Raw genomic sequence first — 9,153 nt, 5'->3', positions numbered from 1 at the left:
CTCATGCTCGACACATGTGCACATAACAACATAGGTATAATTAACAAGATACTTCCAACTAAACATATCAGACACGAGTACACACTCAATATACACATATCTAAAAACATAATCCATCAATCACATATACCTATATGCATGAAAAGATCCAACATATGTCTACCAACAACATCTATAATATGTAACAACTCCTATACATATGTGTACACTAATATATGGACAATCAACATGATAACTCGTATAGTACACACCAAACTCGGGTGTACGCTACTGCATGTAAACAATTTTAAAGCAAAATCCTAGCGTACACACCATACACATGTGTACCCTACAGAATATGAATATCAAACAGTGAGACTGTATAAATAATAAAGAGATTGTCTTAAAGATCAAGCATATAAGTATCAAACACAGATAAAATACGAATGGAGTCAAGATAAAGCAACAATATCCATCAAATAATTCATGCACTAAGTTTAACAAACTATAGAGGTAAAGGAAGAAGTACCCACCTTTATTACAGATTGTCTCTAAAATAAATCTCTCATCAAGATGTTCATCTCGTATCAAGGTCCTGCAACACCAAAAATAGACTAGCCAATCCTATCATGAATCAAATAGTTAACCAAAATCCCAAGTCAAATCAATTAACCCTAACTAATTCCATCCTAATTATTAATCAACTTTGATTAATCTAACTCATTGATCAAATTTGGTTAAGCCCAACATAACCCTAATTCTCACCTAGTTTAGCAGTGGCTAGTGGTGGCTCATGGCCGAAGAGGTGGCCAATGACGGTGAGAGGGCTGCTGTTGTCTACGTATGGCTGGAGCAAACTCTAATTGATGGTGCCCAAGTAGGGCAATACCGGCTATGACAAGGTAGTTGGTAAAATCTCCGATTGTTGTGGTTGTAAGCACACGGAGCTGTGTCGGTGGGTAGGGTAATGCTGGTTGGTCGAGGATGGCTCTGGTTGTGGCAACGATCGGCGGTCTGCAATGCCTGGTAGCTAGTCGATCGTGGTTGTTGTTGCATCAGCCGTGTCTGTGGTCAGCAGTAGTGATGGTCGTAAATCAGCCCTGGCGACAATAGCATTGGGGCAGTAGTTGGCAGTGGGCAGCAACGTGAGAGGGAGAATCGGGAGATGGAGTGACATCACTGGCCTAACCGCGGGGCCTCCAGTGATGGTGATGGTGTGGAGGTAGCGACACTAGGGCATGGCTTGGAGGGGAGGCGATTCAGCACCAGCGATGATCCAATGGTGGTGACGCGAGTGGAGAGAGCGACAATGACTCGGTGTGACCAACAACACCCTCGATGACCGACAATGGCTGCTTCGGGAATGCGGAGGCACGGGTAGCTGCTCCGATGGTCGCCGACGAAGATGAGATCAACGAGAGGGAGAGGGGATCGGGAAGATGTGTTGTGCGATGATGAGAGGAGAAGGAAAAGGAGAATTGAGATTTTAGGGCATAGTAACTTTAATTATATACTTAGGTTTAATTAATTAAATGCTAAGTTAATTTCTCAATCAACTCCTAATTAAGGGATATTCCAAAGAGGTTTTCTCCTAGTCCAATCGACCCATCCTCTTAAAACTAGTCATACAGATTCTGTTTAAATCTTAAAAAATTTCTGAAAAATCTAACAAGATTATTTCTCTAATAACACTTATTATTTAATTATCATATCTTACATGAGATGACATGAGAATGAAGACCAGGGCGTTGTCAGCAAGATGGGAGATGACTACTGTGGAGAAGAGAGCAAAAAACCAAGGTACAACAAACTCAAAAAGAGGCGAAGATGAAGCTTGGATATTACGTGGCGGAGGTTTTGGTGGGGGATGAAGCGGAGGCGATGGAGGGCGTGTGGACTTGCTAGTGGTGGACTACCGGAGTCGGGACACAGGGATGCTGATGTGGACAGAGAGCCTGAACGCAAGGGGGAGGACGATGATTTTGAAGAAGAGGAGTTATAGGTTAGTAATGTGACAACGAGGCGGTGGAGACACTCGATCTGTGGTTGGCGAGCATGTGGAGATGCGAGATACGGCAAACCGAGACAAGAGAAAGGCATGCCACCCCATTTGGGCGGATGAAAAATAGTCTAAAAATGATCTACGGATAGATTTACGAATCCATCCGTCCATTATTTGATAACTAGTAAACAGAGAAAAGGAAGTGTAATACATCTTTCCTCATGAAGTAAACTGTAGAAATATTTTTGGTGGAAAATTTTCCGTCACTTTTCATATCTGCCCTCCTAAGTAAGCAGGACATTAGGAAATTCTCAAATCAAGCATTGGACTTTAAGAATAACTAAAAACACATTGCTTTAGATGTCCTTTCTATTTTACCCCTTTTGTCAATCATAAGTTTCAATATTTAATTTCAAACATCCAAATCATACTAAAAGATTAAATATAAAAATTATTTCTATAGTTTGGATGTATGCAACCTCAAATTTTCTCTCCCTTTCTCTCTCTATTTGTGGAAAACAAATCTCTCTCCCCCTTCCTTTCACTTGTTGATTTATACCACTCGAATTTATTTTTTCAAAAATTTAACTACTAAAATTAGAACTAAAATTTAATATTAAATTTACTTTCTCTAAACTCTATTCTTTCATGTGGTTGTAAATTCGTTGAAATCCAAATAATCTAGGTTTATCATTGAATTTTGGTCAAAATTTACTGATTGATTTAGAAAACTTTGATTACATTTATTTTAAGTCCTGTGAGTTTTTGAAATGTTAAGAAGTCCAAATGTACCCTCCTTAACTGTTTTAGAGCTTCCCTAGTAGTGCCAAGGAAAAAAAAAATCTTTAGCTAAAACACTTTAGCTTGGTCTCCTGGAGACTAGGACTGCATTGGGCCAAATATAGAGTAAACCAGGACCAGCCCCTAGGATGTAGCACAGATAGTGGGTGCATGGTAATTGTTAGAGTCATTTGGTGCTAAAGGGGGGGATGAATAGCTCATCGCGCGCTTGTTGCTTACTTCTTTGATGATGATATGCAGCAAAAAATACTCAAGGAATACTAATACTTAGGATTTACTTGATATCCAACTCAAGAAGAGGTGACTAATCTAAGAATCCACACACGACACGCTCTTCACTAATAAAAATACTTCTTCTCGGTCGCAACCGGAGGTCGAGAAGCCTCGTACAAACTCACACAACAAAATACAACACACGCAAGAAGAAAAACACAAGAATACAAATGAACACCTTTTCTTCTTGCTTACTTGTTGTTGCCTCTTGAACTTTGGAAGTGCACCAGCACTTTTCCCCAAGAGCCTTCAAGAACTAGCGGAGAAGCACTGGAGAAATCGTATGAAGTCGTTGGAGAAGAATCAGACAAAAAACTGCTAAGGAAATCGCTCGCAACGGCTATATACTGTGCTCCCAATTGATTGGATTTCGTCCCAATCAATTACCACGTCACATCCCAGCCATCGCAACTATCCATCACCTGCATCCTAAGCAATGGTCGAATCCCAATCAATTAACCAATCGATTAGGGAGGCTTGAATCAATTGATCGATCGATTTAGAGCACCTCTGTACTCTTTGCAGAAAATCCGGAATCGATTCCGTCTGCCTCACGTTCTCGCGAGAAAACTGAGCCCAATGGATCGGCTAATCGATTGGCACCTTTCAATCGATCAACTAATTGATTTAGAAGCTCACTATTCACACAGAAACTCTCCTAATCGATTGACCAATCAATTAGAGAAGTTTTGATCGATTACCCAATCGATCAAGATAGTTTTTGCACCAAATAACGTCAACCAATCGATTGACTGATCGATTGACCCCCCTGCTGGCAATTGATTGTCCAATCGATTGGAAAGTAGAAAAATGTGTAGAGCTTGAAACGAGCTTCGTTTTGCATCCAAGATCACTTCATTCCGATATCCGAGTCAAAAGTTATGACATTCGGAAGTTTACTACGTCTGAACTTCCTAGTTTCATGGCAACTCCCTGTTGGACTTACGACCACTAAGTGTTCGGTCAACTTTTGACCCATCTGGATTTTCTCTTTGTCAACTTCTCGTTGGACTTCTGATCATCAAGTGCGGTCCTCCTTGACCCACTTAGATTTACCGTCTCATGCCAAGTGTCCGGTCCTTCATGACCCACTTGGACTTCCTTCTACCAGATGCCCGGTCACCCTTGACCCATCTGGATTTTCTTGTGCCAAGTATCCGGTCAATCCTTTGACCTACTTGGATTTCTCAATACCGGATGTCCGATCAACCTTGACTGACCTGAATTTCCACGTGCCTGACTTAACTCACTAGGTCTTTCCATCTGCCTAGCTTCACTCACTAGGACTTCTCATCTGTCTTGCTTCACTTATCAGGAGTTTCACCTAGCTTCACTCACTAGGGTTTTCACCTGACTTCACTCACCAGGATTTTTTAACTGCATGACTTCACTCACCAGGACTTTCAACTGCCTAACCTCCAGTTAAGACTTTCTCAGTCAAGTATCTGGTCAACCCTTTGATCTACTTGATTCTTCTTTACATCTAACTCGTCAATTTTGACTAGAAGATAATTGTATCAACAATCTCCCCAAATGGACGATTGCATCTGCAATCTCCATGTATTGTCAAACATCAAAACCCAAATATCAAGACTCAAACTTGAGCCAACTCAAACTTAGTCAACTAGGTCAACCTTGACATAGGGATATTACACCAACAACCTCTCACTTTTTGATATTTGACAATACTTTTAAGTTAGGTTAATCCCATTTGTAAAATACCATAAAGGATGAATAATCATAAGGGAATTTTTAAAAATTTTCTAAGAATTTTTCGGAACTCGTATGACGTATTTTGAGGAGATGAATGTATAGGTTTGGGAAAAGTTTGTTTGGAATATCAATTAAACTAGGAGTTGATTGGTTTAATTAAGCTAATGTTATGATTAATTAACATAAGTATTTATATAAATACCTAAGTTTATTCCCTAACCCTTTTTATTCCCTCGCCTGATTCTCCTCTTCGTCACCGACGCCATCTCCCCTCTCGCGACGCTGACCCTTTTCCTCTTTCGAATCTCTCCTCTTCCTTGATCTAGTGTCGTTCTCTCCTTCTTGTGTCGTCAAAGCCACCATTTCTTGACTTGTCGATGATGGCAGTATCGTGTGTCCTACTTGCTGAGGGTTCCGATCCGGAGCTCGCCTCCTGCTCGCGAGTAGTCGAAGAAGCCGCCACCCTCTTCCTCACGCGCCTCTGCCCTAGATCGTCCGATCGTCGATCCACCGTCACCAGCACCTGAGCACCACCCGTCAGTGCCCTACGATTCCATCAATGTCGCCCATTCCTCATCGCTGCCTCGTGCTGCTCATCGGATCCTTGACAGCTACCGAACGTGGTGGATCTAGAAGATGGTGACATCGGGGTTAACATTGTGCACTTGCGGGTCCACAGTTGTTATCACTTGATGAGGAAGCTGCCGACACTGAATTAGGGTAAGGAATCTTTGGTTTTAGGTTTGTAGAGATCTGATTTCCAATTCTTGTATGGGATGTTTGCGCTAAGTAGGTTAATTGATCACAGTAGCTCTGGCCCTGTTCCTGGCAGCAACTTCATTGTAGCTTCGACCACTAATTTAACGATGAGTTTCTCTAGCTATGAAGCATCGGCTAAGGTGCCAACTCAGGTGAGTTTTTTTAGAATTTATTTATACTTAGCCTAGACCAATAAGATGGTGGAATGGTTAGAGTTATCGAATGTGTAACAAACTAAGTTTGAATAGATTAAAGAGTGGATTAGTTGTACCCATTTGATAATATTAGATTATTTCGGATTTGAATCTAACTTGGAATCTATTAATCTGTTGATGATGGACATGTGTTTTCATTTCATGCTAAAGTTTGATTAATTAGCTGATTGGTTAATTTAGATGGGTTCAGCATTGTTATCAGAATCATTAAATTGTGATTAGTGGTGATGGTTGGTTTCATGTGGGTTCTTGTTTGCAGTATTGAATGAGTTTAATTAAAGATTCATGGATTGAGTATAGGATTTGGTTGTATTTTTGAGATGCATTGGTGGATATGAATTTGTATCAGATTATGTTGGAGATTTTATAATTTGTTGTTGCTTGGATAATTAGTGATTGGTGGATTTAGAAGGATTTATGATGAGATTTGATTAGTGATTGATTGGTGAGAATTATGGAGTTTATTGGTGGATTAAGGATGGACTTATTATCTAATTATATTTGAATCATTAGGTGGAATTAAATATGGTTGCCTAATCGAATTAGGATTGAGTTTTGAGTTTTGCTAGTTGTTGTATATGTAATTAGTTAAATACATTATGTGATTGCAGGACGTTGATTCGAGACGAACATCTTGACGTGGGATTTATTTGACATGATCTATACATTAAAGGTGGGTACCTTGACTTATCTCTTTTGATATTGTCATTCTGATATGCGTAATAGGTTATAGCTAGTAGTAATAGTTATATTTATATTTGCTTGATATACCACTACTTGATACCCGTAATATGCTCATATTTTTATCTGTTATACATTTATGTTTATGCCTCTTGATTCTTGCCATGTGTATGTATGTTCATAGAAGTAGTGACATACAATGCATTACCAGGTATAGACCTAACTATTAGATTTATACTTGACATGTGTACCTAGATTTATACTTGACATGTGTACGTTATTACCAGGCATGTGTACCTAGATTTATTACTTGACATGTATATCTAGATTTATGATACCTAGATCCTTGTTATGTACTCGGTTTTCCTTTTGGTACATATTATATGGAGGTTGATATTTTCAGGAGTTACATGCTTTAGTGTCATGCACCATTTTGCAAGATTGCATGCTGAGTGATTGTCAGCTCCTTTATAGTTGAGCACATCGCCAGTATATGATCTGCACACACAAGCACTCATGGGTTAGTGGTACATCAGGCAGGGTGTGTGCAGTTTGCTCTGTCAGGGCTCTACTGGTCCGCTCATGGGTAGTGTGACTGCAGTGTGGTAGCGGACAGGGATCCCTTCTCTTGACTATGACACAGGGAGATGAGAGCTTAGGCTCCCTCACTATGTTTGGGGTAGGAGGATAGGTGTACTTCGACAACATCATGTCCACTTGGTCACTCAGAAGTAGTGATGACAGAGTGCACAGTTGTCCACTCGATCTCACCATCGCGTGTGAGATGACTGACTGGCGTTAGGGGTGACCATGTCATTTACATCATATACATGGATTGCATTTATTGCTTGTGATTGCTGTATTTTTTTATACTGCATTTTGGTGGTTGCATATGATTGACATGCATACAGGAGACATGATGTATTTGGTCTGACGATCCTACACCTGTTGGTATGGTTCATACCCTTATGTTCAGATAGGAGATCCTGGTGAGTACAGTTTCTTCTGTTGTTTAATTTTACATTATCTGTTATTGTTCAGGAGACTATACTGCAGGATTATTACTGATAGTTATATCTTACTATGTATGTCTGATCGATACCAGCTGAGTTCTTGAACTCATCCCATTGATTTATTCCTATTTCAGGTTGAAGTCCCTTGGAGTATCTTGTCTGCCGATCATACGTCACATCAGAAGATTGTTTCCGATTTCATTTATGTTTTATCTGGTTTATATATTTGGTGGATTTAGCATTGTATATTCTGGTTTGGGTTCTGGAGTGTTGCTACGTGGTATCGGGTATTGTTTTGTTGTGTTGTGTAAGCCTAGTCGGCTAGCAGTCTTTGTTGTTTTGGTTTATATGGGCTTTCTTTCGTTTTATTTTGCTGTTGTGTGTTTTTAGTACAGTCGAGTGAGTTGTTTAATATATATAACAGCGTGGTTGTGTATATTCCATCCGTGTGGACTGATGTATTCTTGTGGTTGTATGTATGATTCAGATTGTTACCGGTATAGGGGAGATGTTGCCGGATTTTTGTCTGGCAAGGGCTCCTCTGGGGCGTGACAATAGCCTCAACTTCCTTTCATGCTAAAACATGAATGAGAGTTTCCTTCATTCTCCCCCTTTCCTAGAGGGAAAAATCTCTCTTTAGATAATGAAAGCCTAACTTAAACCCTATATTCTCCTCCTATTGGCGCACATCAAAAAATTTTTTCCTGAAGAGTTACTCACCGTTATTCACAACTTCACTCGTTGTTCACAACACCACAATGAAGGTCTCATACCCTTCATTATCTCTAATGCTCACCCTTGAGCATTAACCAATCGAACAATAAAAGTCTCATACCCTTTATTATCTTCAATGCCCACCCTTGAGGTCCCCAGGGCGTAGCACAGTTGGAGGTGCATGGTCTTGTGGCCGAGAGGTCCAGGATTCGATTCTCAAGGTGTCATGACCTGGGGTTAACGTCTCTGCCATGCACTTTCAATTGTGTACTTCCATTTATCTCCCTCCATATCTGTGAGACCCGCTGATGTGGCGGTTCCATATTTTTTTCAATGCCCACCCTTGAGCATTAAATCTCTTCACAAACACAATGAATGTCTCATACCCTTCATTATATCCAATGCTCATCCTTGAGCATTTTTCAAGCGAAGGATATACCATCTTCCATGGTTTTGAAAAATAATTTCTATGTCCTAGCGAGTGACTCCCCCTAAAGACATACTCCAAACTTTTGTCATTGCACCAACAATAACTTGGGATCCTTAAACCTTTAGAAAAGCTAAAATTAGAAGTTTTGAGGTTTAAGTATCAATATTTGAATGCAAACCTCAACCTAAACTTTAACTTAGTCTTCCTCAACCAATCCATCCTTGCTTTCATCATGAAACCCCCCCCCCCAAAATATATACAAATGTGTTTCAAGGGGTTAAGAATGATTTCCTAGACTAAAAATGGTTTAAAGTGCTGAAATCAGACATTTATAGTCGAAATCAGCCTTCTCAATCGATTGGGGTTGGATCTCAATCGATTGACACCATTTCAATCGATCTACTGATCGATTCCGCGAGCTTCTGTTCGCAGAATTTGACCTTGAATCGATCGACTGATCGATCTAGCCAAGGTCAATCAATCGATTGATCGATTTAGTGAGCTTCTGCTCGCGACAAATGCATTCTCAATCAATCGGCTGATCAATTGAGACCCTCCAATCGATTGGTTGAT

The 9,153-nt window shown here is 40.1% G+C and overlaps 1 long non-coding RNA gene across 2 annotated transcripts; it reads left to right on the top strand.

The window, feature by feature from the left end:
* The first annotated feature begins 5,001 nt into the window (after nt 1-5,001).
* Nucleotides 5,002-7,852, top strand: LOC122030821. 2 transcript variants are annotated; one of them, XR_006125624.1, is made up of 5 exons: nt 5,002-5,488; nt 5,577-5,679; nt 6,354-6,415; nt 7,335-7,412; nt 7,571-7,852. It is a non-coding gene; the product is annotated as an uncharacterized LOC122030821 (long non-coding RNA). The 2 variants fall into 2 exon arrangements; XR_006125623.1 differs by having other exon boundaries at nt 7,335-7,852.
* The last annotated feature ends 1,301 nt before the right edge of the window (nt 7,853-9,153 follow it).

Source organism: Zingiber officinale, chromosome 11A, assembly GCF_018446385.1.
Source record: "Zingiber officinale cultivar Zhangliang chromosome 11A, Zo_v1.1, whole genome shotgun sequence".
Lineage (NCBI taxonomy): Eukaryota > Viridiplantae > Streptophyta > Magnoliopsida > Zingiberales > Zingiberaceae > Zingiber > Zingiber officinale.
The sequence above is the reverse complement of the archived record's forward strand: the minus strand, read 5'-3'. Positions and strand labels throughout refer to the sequence as shown.